Source organism: Hyperoodon ampullatus (assembly GCF_949752795.1).
Source record: "Hyperoodon ampullatus genome assembly, chromosome: 7".
NCBI lineage: Eukaryota > Metazoa > Chordata > Mammalia > Artiodactyla > Ziphiidae > Hyperoodon > Hyperoodon ampullatus.
Window position 1 is genome coordinate 74,953,347 of NC_136920.1, and position 17,404 is coordinate 74,970,750.

A 17,404-nucleotide genomic window follows, 5' to 3' on the forward strand; every position below is an offset into this window, starting at 1 on the left:
GCTATGGGTCAGGTCTGTTCAGTTATGGGTCTTCCATCCATCCCACCTTGTGCATTGTTAATGTGTATTTCCTGGTTCAACAGAGTATATTGGAACTATTGGGACTTTGTTGACACTCAGCTAAGGGCACAAATTCTAACAATTGTTGACCTCCAGGAAGCCACTTAACTTTGCTGAGTCTTGGTCACAACGGTTAAAGGAGGAAACCAATGCTGAATGCAACATTATTGTAAAGATTAAGTGAGAGTCGCATTACAAGTGCCCAGTGCTGCTGATACCTGCTAGATGCTCAAAAAATACTGGTCAGGCTGATGAAGTAGAAGTGAATGGAGACTTCCAGTTAAATGTGGTGGAACTGACACGTATGTGTAATTATACTGCTTCCCCAAACCACAATAAAATGGTAATACAGGGCTAAAAACAAGTGTAAACGTATAAGGACACAGAGAACGAAAACAGCATAGCCTTCATCTGTGTGACCTATAATTCAAAGGGAAAAAAAAGAAAGCTTCATTGTAACACCTGTGTATCAGTTATCACTTGCATAACAAACCATCCCAAAACTTAATGTCTTAAAACAAATACCATTTTATTTGCTCACAGTTGTGAGTAAGTGATTTGGGCTGGGCTCATACAGGTGGATCTTCTGCTAGAATTAACTAGCTCACTCAGTTGCAGTAAGCTGGGAGCTGGTATGACTTAGGGCTGGGCTCTGCTGGGATGGTTTATCTTCTCCCTCCACGTGGTCTCACCATCCAGGAGGCTGGCCTTTGCTTCTCCACTTGGTGGGCTCCAGGTTCCCAGCAGCCAGAGGATAAGACCCAAAGCACTAGCCTCTGCATGCCTCAAATTTGCTAATATCTCATTGGCGAGTCACAGATTCAGTGGCCAAGCCCAGACTCAATGTGGGAGAGATCTACACAAGGTCACAGATACCTTAGTTCATTCCTGCAACAGTCTACGACAACCTCTGAAGCATGTTTACCATCTTTCCAATTAAGATGATCATGTCTGTGCTGCCTCTTATTAATAGAGATGCTATCCGATGGTGCTGACAGAGTCAAAGCTAGATCAAAAGAGATAAAAAGCAGGTGAATAAGAAAGACCAACTTAGCAGACCAGAGAAAATGGAAACCAAAACCTGAAGTGGGGGACTGAAGGAAGCTGGTTCATTCTATAGAACCCTAGAGATTCAGAAATTGAAGCTACCAAGTATCAATACATCTGAAATTCAGAGTACAGGTGGGGCTAAAAACAGAAGAATAGGCTAAAAGTCTGTGTGAGAGGCACTATCTTGACCCTCTGCATCTTTGTTCCTGCCCCACACAACCAAGTGAATACCTTTCTATATCCCAGGATTGAGGTATACTCTGTGGAGAGGTAAAAATGGAACGATTCTTATCTTGGGATACCAGGCATTGCTAAAGTTGGGGACACCATATTGAAAACAGAGAGATTACCCAATTGACAGTAAAAGAACATTAATGAGAAAATTAGTTAATTCCACAATTGATTAGTAGGAATTCCAAAGAGCAAGAAGACAGAGAAAAAGAGAAGTGAAGAAGTTATCAAAGACTTCAATACATTTCAATAAAATTTCCCAGAACTTAAGTAAATGAGTTGGAAAAGACCCACTGAGTACTTTGTGGAATGAATTTAGAAAGAAAAAACAACTAAGGCAAATCATTGTGAAATTCAGGATATCAGGGATAAAGAGAAAATCCTAATGGCGTCCACAGAGAAAAGATCAAACAAACAACAACAATGAAAGCAGATGACATACAAAAGTTCAGAAATCCACATGGCATCAGACTTAATGGCCACAGGAGATGCTAGAAGATAATGGAGCAATGCATTCAGAATAATGAGTGGAGAGGGGACCTTCAAGATGGTGGAGGACTAAGCCGTGGAGATCACCTTCCCCCCAACAAATACATCAAAAATACATCTACATGTGGAACAACTCCTACAGAACACCCAGTGAACACGGGCAGAAGACGTCAGACTTCTCAAAAGGCAAGAAAATACCCACGTACCTGGGTAAGGCAAAACAAAAAAGAAAAAACAGAGACAAAAGAATAGGGATGGGAGGCTTCCCTGGTGGCACAGTGGTTAAGAATCCGCCTGCCAATGCAGGGGACATGGGTTTGAGCCCTGGTCTGGGAAGATCCCACATGCCATGGAGCAACTAAGCCCATGCACCACAACTACTGAGCCCGTGCTCTAGAGCCCGTGAGCCACAACTACTGAAGCCTGTGTGCCACAACTACTGAAGCCCAAGTGCCTAGAGCCTAAGCCACCGCAATGAGAAGCCAACGCACTGCAACAAAGAGTACACCCGCTGACCACAACTAGAGAAAGCCCATGCACAGCAATGAAGACCCAACGCAGCCAAAAATAAATAAATTATTTTATTAAGTTATTTACCCTCTCTGTGTCTCAGTTTCCTATCTATTAAATGGGGGTGAGACTATTATTAACCTCATCTAATTGTCGTAAGGGTTTATTGAGTTAATGTATGTAATGTACTTTATATCTGGCTCCTGATAATCATTCAATTAATATTTGCTGTTATTAATACAAGCTTCATCATTCTCTGTTACAATAGCCTAATAGTCCTGTTCCCTGAGAGATTAATGAATGAATTTCATTCATTGTATGAATAAGGTTAATGAATGCAGAGGTGCATCTGTCAAGTTTATTGCATTCCCAGGGATACCTGGCCTAGAGATACTGCCCAGTAAATATTTACTGAATAGATAAACATATATCATGCAATGTGAACAGTATATGAAGAGTAAACCAAGTCAAACATTAACCCAGTTGGGATGGCTTTTTTCACATGAAGCCAGAGAAGGAGTTACAAATCAGCAACTTAGTGAGTTCTAGAAGGCTACTGCAGGAAAAATTCCCATAGTTGGCTCAAAGGACAGATACCCATGTGCTCATAAATCCCCTGGCTATCCAGCTTCACTCAATCAAGAAAAAAAATCACTAGATCAGCCAAGAGATATTCAACAGTCAGTGTTGGGCTGTAGCATTTTGCCTTGTCCTTGTCCAAATCTGGCCTTCTAAAGATGAAGTCTGTAATCAAAGGTAGAACGTAGGAGATAACAATGAATCAAAGCACCCTGATTCCAGATAATCATTTCCCCAGTATCTTTCTTGTTTCAGTTTGAATTACAATGCTTTTTCTCTTGCCACTCACACTGTTAGCAGGGCAACTTCCACTCTCTGGACTTTCGGCTCATGCTTATTCTTCACTTGGGCTGGAACCTCATGACAAAGCTATTTTTTGTAGCGTGTGTGCGTGCTACATGTGCAAGTGTGTTTGTGTATTTGTGTAAAAGTAGAGAAGGGAAACCTAGCACAAGAATGATTGCATACAAGTATTTTCTGGTGAGTGTGCGGTTTTATTCCCTCATGTCTGCTGACAAGTAAGACAGGGAAAATACTTGCTGGGTCTTCAGAAAGCTTCTATTATTGCCCTTCATGATAATTTACTTTATCTCTTTCTTTTCCATTCACCTTGAGCCATTATGGCTTCTTTCTTTGCAGCTCAGTAATTGGAAAACTGGTTTACAAATCTGCTTTTTCTTCACTAAAGGATTTTTTCCTCATCACACATAGAACCAAGGGAAAGAGAAGAGAAAGGGGGAAAAGAACGCACTTTAGTGAGATCTAAAAGGATGAAAATTGAATTTATTTACTATTCCCACATATTATTTTTCAGGAAAAATGGGAAAAGGACACAGGAATTTGATACTTTGGATAACACAATGCTGAAGCCACACAAGGGATATATTTTTTAATGTATTTAAAAATACTTGTAGCCTCTGGATCAGAGACTTTGAACTACCTTTGTGGGAGGATGTCAGCTCCAGAGATCACTCCGTAACAGAGAAATAACAACAACAATGACAATAATAATATTAACAACAGCTCACCTTGATTAAGGATTGTGCTAAGTACTTTATATGTCATACTTCATTCACTCCCAGCAAACCCAGAGGTGGGTTCCATTATTACCTCATTTTCTTTTTTTTTTTTTTTTTTTTTTTTTTTTTGTGGTACGCGGGCCTCTCACTGTTGTGGCCTCTCCCGTTGCGGAGCACAGGCTCCGGACGCGCAGGCTCAGCGGCCATGGCTCACGGGCCCAGACGCTCCGCGGCATGTGGGATCTTCCCAGACCGGGGCACGAACCCATGTCCCCTGCATCGGCAGGTGGACTCTCAACCACTGCGCCACCAGGGAAGCCCCTATTACCTCATTTTCAAAAAAGGAAACTAAAGTTAAGAGAGGTTAAAAATAACTTACCTGAGGTCATGGAGCTAATACATGGAGAGGCTAAGACCTCAAACTAGGTCCGACTCCAAAGCCTACAATCTCAACCAGCCTGGGAATTTACATAGCATGCATGACCAGTATGGGAAGGTGTTCTGGACCCACCGCAAAACTACCTACATTTTGTCAGGGGTCTCCCATTCAAGTTCTTATGATTTGAGAAGCCTGGTTTTGATCAAAAGGATAACCAAAGAGTATAGGCAGGGGGTAAAAAGTACAGCTGGCACATATGCTTTGCTTGCTTCAGAAGTATTTTTAAAGACTACGTAATTAGGCAGGTGTTTTTAATTTGCAAAAACAACCAGATCCCTCATACTTTTCCAGGAGCCCCTGTAAATGCAGAGAACCTCTGTGGAGGTAGACAGTGCAGTCAGACTGCCGGGAACATCACCCTCATCTGCCTCTCACTAGCTGTATGATCTTCTGCAGGTTCTTCACCTCCTTTTTCTTATCTGTAAAGTGAGTATAATAATAGCATCTGCCTCAAGTCCTCCAATCCACAGAATCATCCACAAGCCTTGAAACCTAATGGAATTTGCCCGTTGGGTTTTGAAATTTTGGAAGGGTGACCTCTTTCTTCTTTACATTTTCTCCCTTTGGAATGGGAATGTCTGTAACTGCCCATCTCACCATTGTATTCTGGAAGCAGATAACTGGTTTTCTAACTTCATAGGTTCAGAGGTAGAGGGGAATTTTGGCCTAGGATGTTATCCTACAGAGTCTCACCCCTACTTGATTTAGATGATTTAAGTGATGAGATTTGGGACTTTTGAGCTGATGATATTTAGATGAGATTTTTGGACAGGTTGATGCTTTAATGGGTTGAAATTTGGGGGAATGTAGGGATGGGGTGAATGTATTTTTCCTGTGGGAGAGAAATGAATCTTTGGGGCCCAGAGGACAGGTAACAATAGGCTGAATAATGCTCCCCTACAAAAGGTATCCCTGTCCCAGTTCCTGTAACCTATGAATGTTATCATATGATGAGAGAGAAAGAGAAAGAGAGAGCTTTGCCGATGTGATTAGGAATTTTGAGATGGTGAGATTATCCTGGATTATCCAGATGGGACCTAAATGCCTTTTGTTTGTTTGTTTTTGTTAGTATTATCATTATTATGGGCATTGGAAGGCTTTCAGGAAATAGAACTTTGCAAGGGTCCTTCAGTAGGGGTCTGTGGATGTTCTGGGGTAAATTATAAATTCCCAGAATTTGTGTGTGAAATTTGGTGTGTATGTGCATCTAGTTAATTATTTATTCATTTCCCAGGGCAGCAGTAACACAGTATCGCAGGCTGGGTGGAAGAATCTGTTCTAAGCCTCCCTCTGGCCTGTGGATGGCTGTCTTCTCTACAGCTCTCACAGCATTGTCCCTCTATGTGTGTCTGTCTACGTGTCCAATTTCTCCTTTTTTTAAAAAAAAAAAGAGATTCATTTATTATTTATTTATTTTATTTTATTTTTGGCTGTGTGGGGTCTTAGTTGCGGTGCGCGGGATCTTTCGTTGAGGTGAGCGGGCTTCTCTCTAGTTGTAGTGTGCAAGTTTTCTCTTCTCTAGTTGTGGCACGCGGGCTCCAGGGTACGTGGACTCTGTAGTCGTGACATGTGGGTTCCAGAGCACGAGGGCTCTGTAGTTTGAGGCACACGGGCTCTAGTTGAGGCGCGTGAGCTCAGTAGTTGTGGCGTGCAGGCTTAGTTGCCCCATGGCATGTGGGATCTTAGTTTCCTGACCAGGGATCGAACCCGTGCCCCCTGCATTGCAAAGTGGATTCTTTACCCCTGGACCACCAGGGAAGTCCCCAGTTTCTCCTTTTTATAAGGACACAGGTCATATTGGACTAGGGCCACCCTCATTTTAACTTGATTGTCTCTGTTAAAGACTCTGTCTCCAAGTAAGACCGCATTCTGAGGTACTGAGGCTTAGGAGTCCAACATATTTGGTGGGGCGGGGAGCGTAACAATGTGGATGTTTCCAGAGCTTTCATCAGATCTCAAAGCATCCAGTACACACATTCATGCTTGCACAGGCACACATGCTCACAAAGATTAAAATCCTCTGAAAGGATGAAAGCCCAGAGAGTGGGCAGCAGGTAGTCAATGGTGGTGGGGAAAGGCTTCCAGGCCCTTGGATTCTCATCTCAGTAGGCAGATGCCAGCTTTGCTAAGCAACATTAAACCGTGTTTTGAAGTAGGCAGCTTATTTGAAGGCAGTGCATGGGGTGGAGGAAGCACAGGCTGTAGAATGAGTCCAGTCTGCCTTGACATCACCTAGGCTGTGTTGCTTCAGGGAACTCACTCCACCTCTCTGAGACTGTTTGTTGGTCTAAAAAGTACCATGTACCCTAAGGCTGTGGATATAAAGTACCAAACTCAGAGTCTGGATCCTAGCAAACAGGTAAAGACCCATTATCATTATGGGGGGGGTACAACTAATGAACAAATATGCTGCTCTGCCTCTGGAAGCCTAGCTCAACAGCAGCACAGAATAAAGGAGTAGTGGTGACTCACACTCTGCTTTCAATCTGAGACAGACCATGCTTGCCTCATGTACGTGACTTTGGCAGGCTGGGCTGACAGATATGGCTTTCAAGAAAATGGCTCATGGGTCTTCCAGTAAGTCAAGGAGGCAAGGAATCCTTTAGTCGGCTGCATGGGCACTGCCTCAGTTTGACAAAAGACTCTTGCTCCCACCTGGGGCAGGCTCAGGTTGATGTTGTATGGAATGTCCAGTGTGTTAGTTAGGGTAAAGTCTGAGCTGCTGTAACAAACAGCCCCAAATGTCATCAGCTTAAACCAGATAAGAACTTATTTGTCTTAATGTCATAGCAGAGAGATAAGAGGTGCTAGGTTGATAGGCTGCCTTGCCATTCTTAACATGTGGCTCTTCCTTGTAGGTACAAAGTGGTGGCTCTTCATCTCTTAACTAGCAGGGAGGGAGAGCATATGCTCAAGCTTTTAAGAGAAGACCCTGAGGTCACACATCATTAGCTTACGTCCTATTTGACCAGAAGTTAGAGACAAGGGCTCATCGAGCTGTAAGAAAGGCTTGGATGCATCATCGTTAACTGGGTTGCCATGTGCCCAGCTAAACTTAATTATTATGGGAAAAGAAGAGAACTAGGAGTGGGGACTACAGCTAGCAGATTGCCTTATCTGGCTCATGGCATCTTTTTCTCATTCTGGGACTGTCCCTTCCTTAGGTAAGTGACCTTGATTATGCTCCTCTTTAAGAAACACCCTTCTCCTGCAACACACACACACACACCCCTGTATGATTCAGCCCAGATGTGTGGGTATCAGGCCCATGAATATTGGAATATAGAGGTTCAAGTTCCCATGACTGCATGGTATTTTACAACCACCTAGCTCTCTCCATTCCATTATCTTATTTGATCTTCACCTCAGCTTTGAGAATTAGGCACAGCAAGATTGATTATCTCCTTACAACTGCAGAAAGTGAGTCTCAGAGAAGCTAGTAATTTATCCAAGGCTGCACAATTCACTGGTTCTAGACTCAAGGCATCTGATACCTAATTTAGAGCATATCCATCTACAGCCAGGGAAAAAGATGGGAAATTGGAACTCAAGTCAATTGGAACAAATTCATTCATTCTTATTAGTGATTCTAGGGGAATGATGATTGAAAAACAAGAGAGAAAGTTTACGTTTCTCAGGCATCTTTGCACCTCCTGATACCTCTCTTCTGACAGCTCCCCCGTCCAGAATCATCGTGTTCTCTTCTGGCAGCATAAATTTGTCTACTGTTGGGGGCCTCTACTATGATAGCTTATGGTACAACACTGTCTATCTATCCACTCCTATCTTTGCTAACTAGGGTTTTCCTTTAAGGACTTCATGTGTCAACTAGATGTAAGGAGGAAAGCCATATAATAAAGTTTACACCAGCATGTAAATGTGTAATTAGTTGTTCTAGGAGCATGTTAAATTTTAAAAAAACTTGGTTGTGATACTAAATGGACTTAGAATTGGTGGAATTTCAGGGGGGTTGGTGGCCAAGTAAAGATGGTTGAGTTTGGGAGGTTCTTTTGACATAAGGCGCCAAATCTTTGCCTGGCAGGAAAGTCTGCCTTAAAATAAGGTTAAGGGATCACAGCAACACGTTATCATTAATTAAGCACCTACTAAGTCTCTGGCTCTCTCCTGGGCATATTACCTGCATGACCTAATTCAAGTCTTATAACAGTGCTGTCAGTAAGGTGTGATGGTCCTTATTTTACAGAGGATAAGAGTAAGAGCTGCTATTTTGTTTAGCATTTACTACATGTAAGTTAAGATATGAGGTTTTGTAAGATTAAATACATTGACCAAGGTCAAATACCTAGTAATAAGAATTAGAATTCAAACCCCAAGCCCTATGACTCCAAAATTGGTGCTCTTTTTAACATTGTTTCCTCTGATGCCCGCAATTCTACCACTAACACTTTTTCCTCTGGGCAGAGAGGCTACTGGGGATTTCGTATATTCATCTTCCCAGTCCACTTTTTTTTTTTTTAATTTGGTTGTGTTGGGTCTTAGTTGTGGCAGGTGGGCTCCTTAGTTGCGGCTCACCTGTTCCTTAGTTGTGGCATGTGTGCTTCTTAGTTGCTGCCGGCAGGCTCCTTAGTTGCAACTCACCAGCTTCTTAGTTTGGACACATGTGCTCCTTAGTTGCGGCCGGCGGTCTCCTTAGTTGCGGCATGCGAACTCTTAGTTGTGGCATGCATGTGAGATCTAGTTCCCCGACCAGGGATTGAACCTGGGCCCCCTGAATTGGGAGTTCAGCGTCTTAACCACTGCACCACCAGAGAAGTCCCCCCAGTCCACTTTTTTTTTTTTTTTTTTGCGTTATGTGGGCCTCTCACTGTTGTGGCCTCTCCCGTTGCGGAGCACAGGCTCCGGACGCACAGGCCCAGCGGCCATGGCTCACGGGCCCAGCCGCTCCGCGGCACGCGGGATCCTCCCAGACCGGGGCACGAACCCGTGTCCCCCGCATCGGCAGGTGGACTCTCAACCACCGCGCCACCAGGGAAGCCCCCCCAGTCCACTTTTAATCAAATCATTTAGCACAAAAAATTTTAAATATATTGACTGATATATTTGATATATTTCTACAATATATTCATATAAAGTGTTCACTATATATTGAAGTGATTACATATTATTAAGAAAAAAGTGAAAGTATACATAGATGGCATGTTTCCAGTTTGGAAGGAAAAATGTATAAATAGATATAATCTGGGGCTCTCCTGGTGGCACAGTGGTTAAGAATCCGCCTGCCGGAGCCGGAGGAAGATGGCGGAAGAGTAAGACGCGGAGATCACCTTCCTCCCCACAGATACATCAGAAATTCATCTACACGTGGAACAACTCCAACAGAACACCTACTGAACGCTGACAGAAGACCTCAGACCCCCCAAAAGGCAAGAAACTCCCCACATACCTGGGTAGGTCAAAAGAAAAAAAGAATAAACAGAGACAATAGGATATGGACGGGACCTGCACCAGTGGGAGGGAGCCGTGAAGGAGGGAAGGTTTCTACACACTACAAGACCCTTCGAGGGCGGAGACTGCAGGTGGCGGAGGGGGAAAGCTTCGGAGTAGCGGAGGAGAGCACAGCAACAGGGGTGAGGAGGGCAAAGCAGAGAGATTTTGGCACAGAGGATCGGTGCCCTCAGGCACACACCAGCCCGAGAGACTTGTCTGCTCGGCCGCCAGGGCGGGCGGGGCTGGGAGCTGAGGCTCGGGTATCGGCTTTCAGTCGGAGCGCAGGGAGAGGTCTGGGGCTGGCGGCAGGAAGAGAGCCTGAAGGGGTTAGTGCTAGCCCGGAGGGAGTCCGGGGAAAGGGTCTGGAGCTACCGGAGAGGCAAGAGACTTTTTTCCCTTTTGTTGCCTGGTGCGCGAGGAGAGGGCATTCCCCTCCCTCCCCTCTGCCTGAGTGAGCCAGAGCCCCCGAATCAGCGGCTCCTTTAAACCCGTCCTGTCTGAGCGAAGAACGGACGCCCTCCGGCGACCTACGCGCAGAGGCGGGGCCAGGTCCAAGGCTGAGACCCGGGAGCTGTGAGAGCAGAGACAGGGAAATCTCTCTGTGCAGCCTCCGAGGCAGCGGATTAAAGCTCCACGGTCCATTTGATGTGCCCTGCGTCTGTGGAGTGCATGAATGGACAGCGAATCATCCCAAATTGAGGAAGTGGACCTTGAGGACAAGATTTAAGACTTCCCCCCCCTTTTTTTCCTCTTTTTACAACGAATTATCTCAAATTAAGGAGGTGGACTTAGCAAGATTTCAGACTTTTCGCCCTTTTCCTCTTTTTACAACGAATTATCCCAAATCGAGGAGGCGGACTTGGAGAGCAAGATTTTTGATTTTTCCCCCTGCTCTCTTTTTGTGAATGTGTATGTGTAATCTTCTGTGTAAGATTCTCTCTGTATAGCTTTGCTTCCACCATATGTCCCAGGGTTCTTTCGGTCCGTGTTTTTTTTCAATAATTACTTTTTAATTTTAATAACGCTACTATATTTCATACTTTATTCTATTGTACTTTACCTGCTCTTTCTTTTTTTCCTCCCTTCCCTTCCTCCCTCCCTCCCTCCGCTCCTCCTTTCCTTCTTTCTTTTTCTTTCCTCCATCCCTCCCTCCCTCCCACCCTTCTTCTTTCCACTTTCTTTTTCTTTCCTTCCTCCCTCCCTCCCTCCCTCCTGTCTTTCTTTCTTTCTTTCCTTCCTCCCTCCCTCCCTCTCTTCTTCCATTCACTCTTCCTTTTGCTTTCATTCCTCCCTCCCTCCCTCCTTTCTTTCCTTTCTTTCCATCCTTCCTCCCTCCCTCCTTTCTTTCTTCCTTCCTTCCTTCCTTCCTTACTTCCCTTCTTCCTTTCTTTCAATCTCTCTTTCTTTCTTCTACTAATTATTTCTTTCTACTTTTTCTCACTGTTATTCTGAGCCGGGTGGATGAAAGGCTCTTGGTGCTGCAGCCAGGAGTTAGTGCTGTGCCTCTGAAGTGGGAGAGCCAACTTCAGGACACGGGTCCACAAGAGACCTCCCAGCTCCACATAATATCAAGCAGCGAAAATCTCCCAGGGATCTCCATCTCAACACCAGCACCCAGCTTCAGTCAACGACCAGCAAGTTACAGTGCTGGTCACCCTATGCCAAGCAACTAGCAAGGCAGGAACACAACCCCACCCATTAGCAGAGAGGATACCTAAAAACATAATAAGGCCACAGGCACCCCAAAACACACCACCAGACGTGGACCTGTCCACCAGAAAGACAAGATCGAGCTTCAACCACCAGAACACAGGCATTAGTCCCCCCCACCAGGAAGCCTACACAACCTACTGAAACAACCTTAGCCACGGGGGACAGACACCAAAAACAACGGGAACTACGAATCTGCAGCCTGCAAAAAGGAGACCCCAAACACAGTAACATAAGCAAAATGAGAAAGCAGAAAAACACACAGCAGGTGAAGGAGCAAGATAAAAACCTACCAGACCTAACAAATGAAGAGGTAATAGGCAGTCTACCTGAAAAAGAATTCAGAATAATGATAGTAAAGCTGATCCAAGACTCTATTTCCCAGATCCAAAATCTTGGAAATAGAATAGACAATATGCAAGAAACAGTTAACAAGGACCTAGAAGAACTAAAGATGAATCAAGCATCGATTAAAAACACAATAAATGAAATGAAAAATACTCTAGATGGGATCAATAGCAGAATAACTGAGGCAGAAGAACGGATAAGTGAGGTGGAAGATAAAATAGTGGAAATAACTGATGCAGAGAAAAATAAAGAAAAAAGAATGAAAAGAACAGAGGACAGTCTCAGAGACCTCTGGGACAACATTAAACGCACCAACATTCGAATTATAGGGGTTCCAGAAGAAGAAGAGAAAAAGAAAGGGACTGAGAAAATATTTGAAGAGATTATAGTTGAAAACTTCCCTAATATGGGAAAGGAAATAGTTAATCAAGTCCAGGAGGCACAGAGAGTCCCATACAGAATAAATCCAAGAAGAAATACGCCAAGACACATATTAATCAAACTGTCAAAAATTAAACACAAAGAAATCATATTAAAAGCAGCAAGGGAAAAACAACAAATAACACACAAGGGAATCCCCATCAGGTTAACAGCTGATCTCTCAGCAGAAACTCTACAAGCCAGAAGGGAGTGGCAGGACATAATTAAAGTGATGAAGGAGAGAAACCTGCAACCAAGATTACTCTACCCAGCAAGGATCTCATTCAGATTTGATGGAGAAATTAAAACCTTTACAGACAAGCAAAAGCTGAGAGAGTTCAGCACCACCAAACCAGCTTTACAACAAATGCTAAAGGAACTTCTCTAGGCAAGAAACACAACAGAAGGACTATACCTACAATAACGAACCCAAAGCCATTAAGGAAATGGGAATAGGAACATACATATCAATAATTACCTTAAATGTAAATGGACTAAATGCTCCCACCAAAAGACACAGAGTGGCTGAATGGATACAAAAACAAGACCCATATATATGCTGTCTACAAGAGACCCACTTCAGACCTAGAGACACATACAGATTGAAAGTAAGGGGATGGAAAAAGATATTCCATGCAAATGGAAATCAAAAGAAAGCTGGAGTAGCAATTCTCATATCAGACAAAATAGACTTTAAAATAAAGACTACTAGAAGAGACAAAGAAGGACACTACATAACGATAAAGGGATCGATCCAAGAAGAAGATATAACAATTGTAAATATTTATGCACCCAACATAGGAGCACCTCAATACATAAGGCAAATACTAACAGCCATAAAAGGGGAAATCGACGGTAACACAATCATAGTAGGGGACTTTAACACCCCACTTTCACCAATGGACAGATCATCCAAAATGAAAATAAATAAGGAAACACAAGCTTTAAATGATACATTAAACAAGATGGACTTAATTGATATTTATAGGACATTCCACCCAAAAACAACAGAATACACATTTTTCTCAAGTGCTCATGGAACATTCTCCAGGATAGATCATATCTTGGGTCACAAATCAAGCCTTGGTAAATTTAAGAAAATTGAAATTGTATCAAGTATCTTTTCCGACCACAATGCTATGAGACTAGACATCAATTACAGGAAAAGATCTGTAAAAAATACAAACACATGGAGGCTAAACAATACACTACTCAATAATGAAGTGATCACTGAAGAAATCAAAGAGGAAATTAAGAAATACTTAGAAACAAATGACAATGGAGACACGACGACCCAAAACCTATGGGACGCAGCAAAAGCAGTTCTAAGGGGGAAGTTTATAGCAATACAATCCCACCTTAAGAAACAGGAAACATTTCGAGTAAACAACCTGACCCTGCACCTAAAGCAATTAGAGAAAGAAGAACAAAAAACCCCCAAAGTTAGCAGAAGGAAAGAAATCATAAAGATCAGATCAGAAATAAGTGAAAAAGAAATGAAGGAAACGATAGCAAAGATCAACCAAACTAAAAGCTGGTTCTTTGAGAAGATAAACAAAATTGACAAACCATTAGCCAGACTCATCAAGAAAAGAAGGGAGAAGACTCAAATCAGTAGAATTAGAAATGAAAAAGGAGAAGTAACAACTGACACTGCAGAAATACAAAAGATCATGAGAGATTACTATAAGCAACTCTATGCCAATAAAATGGACAACCTGGAAGAAATGGACAAATTCTTAGAAATGCACAACCTACCAAGACTGACTCAGGAAGAAATAGAAAATATGAATAGACCAATCACAAGCACTGAAATTGAAACTGTGATTAAAAATCTTCCATCAAACAAAAGCCCAGGACCAGATGGCTTCACAGGCGAATTCTATCAAACATTTAGAGAAGAGCTAACACCCATCCTTCTCAAACTCTTCCAAACAATATCAGAGGAAGGAACACTCCCAAACTCATTCTACGAGGCCACCATCGCCTTGATACCAAAACCAGGCAAGGATGTCACAAAGAAAGAAAACTACAGGCCAATATCACTGATGAACATAGATGCAAAAATCCTCAACAAGATACTAGCAAACAGAATCCAACAGCACATTAAAAGGATCATACACCATGATCAAGTGGGGTTTATTCCAGGAATGCAAGGATTCTTCAATATACGCAAATCAATCAATGTGATACACCATATTAACAAGTTGAAGGAGAAAAACCATATGATCATCTCAATAGATGCAGAGAAAGCTTTCGACAAAATTCAACACCCATTTATGATAAAAACCCTGCAGAAAGTAGGCATAGAGGGAACTTTCCTCAACATAATAAAGGCCATATATGACAAACCCACAGCCAACATTGTCCTCAATGGTGAAAAACTGAAACCATTTCCACTAAGATCAGGAACAAGACAAGGCTGCCCACTCTCACCACTCTTATTCAACCTAGTTTTGGAAGTTTTAGCCACAGCAATCAGAGAAGAAAAGGAAATAAAAGGAATCCAAATTGGAAAAGAAGAAGTAAAGCTGTCACTGTTTGCAGATGACATGATATTATACATAGAGAATCCTAAAGATGCTACCGAAAAACTACTAGAGCTAATCAATGAATTTGGTAAAGTAGCAGGATACAAAATTAATGCACAGAAATCTCTGGCATTCCTGTACACTAATGATGAAAAATCTGAAAATGAAATAAAGAAAACACTCCCATTTACCATTGCAACAAAAAGAATAAAATATCTAGGAATAAACCTACCTAAGGAGACAAAAGACCTGTATGCAGAAAATTATAAGACACTGATGAAAGAAATTAAAGATGATACAAACAGATGGAGAGATATACCATGCTCCTGGATTGGAAGAATCAATATTGTGAAAATGACTCTACTACCCAAAGCAATCTACAGATTCAATGCAATCCCTATCAAACTACCACTGGCATTTTTCACAGAAGTAGAACAAAAAATTTCAAAATTTGTTTGGAAAAACAAAAGACCCCGAATAGCCAAAGCAATCTTGAGAACGAAAAACGGAGCTGGAGGAATCAGGCTGCCTGACTTCAGACTATACTACAAAGCTACAGTAATTAAGACAGTGTGGTACTGGCATAAAAACAGAAAGATAGATCAGTGGATCAGGATAGAAAGCCTAGAGATAAACCCACGCACATATGGCCAACTTATCTTTGATAAAGGAGGCAGGAATGTACAGTGGAGAAAGGACAGCCTCTTCAATAAGTGGTGCTGGGAAAACTGGACAGGGACATGTAAAAGTATGAGATTAGATCATTCCCTAACACCATACACAAAAATAAGCTCAAAATGGATTAAAGACCTAAATGTAAGGCCAGAAACTATCAAACTCTTAGAGGAAAACATAGGTAGAACACTCTATGACATAAATCACAGCAAGATCCTTTTGGACCCACCTCCTAGAGAAATGGAAATAAAAACAAAGATAAACAAATGGGACCTAATGAAACTTCAAAGCTTTTGCACAGCAAAGGAAACCATAAACAAGACCAAAAGAGAACCCTCAGAATGGGAGAAAATATTTGCAAATGAAGCAACTGACAAAGGATTAATCTCCAAAATTTATAAACAGCTCATGCAGCTCAATAGCAAAAAAACAAACAACCCAATCCAAAAATGGGCAGAAGACTTAAATAGGCATTTCTCCAAAGAAGATATACAGACTGCCAACAAACACATGAAAGAATGCTCAACATCATTAATCATTAGAGAAATGCAAATCAAAACTACAATGAGATATCATCTCACACCAGTCAGAATGGCCATCATCAAGAAATCTAGAAACAATAAATGCTGGAGAGGGTGTGGAGAAAAGGGAACACTCTTGCACTGCTGGTGGGAATGTGAATTGGTACAGCCACTATGGAGAACAGTATGGAGGTTCCTTAAAAAACTAAAAATAGAACTACCATATGACCCAGCAATCCCACTACTAGGCATATACCCTGAGAAAACCATAATTCAAAAAGAGACATGTACCAAAATGTTCATTGCAGCTCTATTCACAATAGCCCGGAGCTGGAAACAACCTAAGTGTCCATCATCGGATGAATGGATAAAGAAGATGTGGCACATATATACAATGGAATATTACTCAGCCATAAAAAGAAACGAAACTGAGCTATTTGTAATGAGGTGGATAGACCTAGAGTCTGTCATACAGAGTGAAGTAAGTCAGAAAGAGAAAGACAAATACCGTATGCTAACACATATATATGGAATTAAAAAAAAAAATGTCATGAAGAACCTAGGGGTAAAACGGGAATAAAGACACAGACCTACTTGAGAATGGACTTGAGGATATGGGGAAGGGGAAGGGTAAGCTGTGACAAAGGGAAAGAGAGGCATGGACATATATACACTACCAAACGTAAGGTAGATAGATAGTGGGAAGCAGCCGCATAGCACAGGGAGATCAGCTCGGTGCTTTGTGACCGCCTGGAGGGGTGGGATGGGGAGGGTGGGAGGGAGGGAGATACATGAGGGAGGGGATGTGGGAACAGATGTATATGTATGACTGATTCACTTTGTTATAAAGCAGAAACTAATAAAAAAAAAAAAAAAAAAAAAAAAAGAATCCGCCTGCCAATGCAGGAGACATGGGTTCGAGCCCTGGTCTGGGAAGATCTCACATGCTGCGGAGCAACTAAGCCGGTGCGCCACAACTACTGAGCCCACGCACCACAGGTACTGAGCCTGCATGCCTAGAGCCCGTGCTCCGCAACAGGAGAAGCCACCGCAATGAGAAGCCCGCGCACCGCAACAAAGAGTAGCCCCCGCTCGCCACAACTAGAGAAAGCCTGCGCGCAGCAATGAAGACCCAATGCAGCCAAAAATAAATAAATAAAATAAATAAATTTTAAAAAATAGTTATAATCTGGAAGGATATTTACCGAAACATTCAATGGTTATAACCCTATAACAGAATTAAAGTTTGGAAGTGAATATCTTTTATAATTATGATGATGATGATGTCTATCATCTCTCCTGCACATATTCTGATATCTGTAATTGACTACCTCCCCCTTTGCTTTGGGAAATTTCTTCCCCCTCCACATGCTT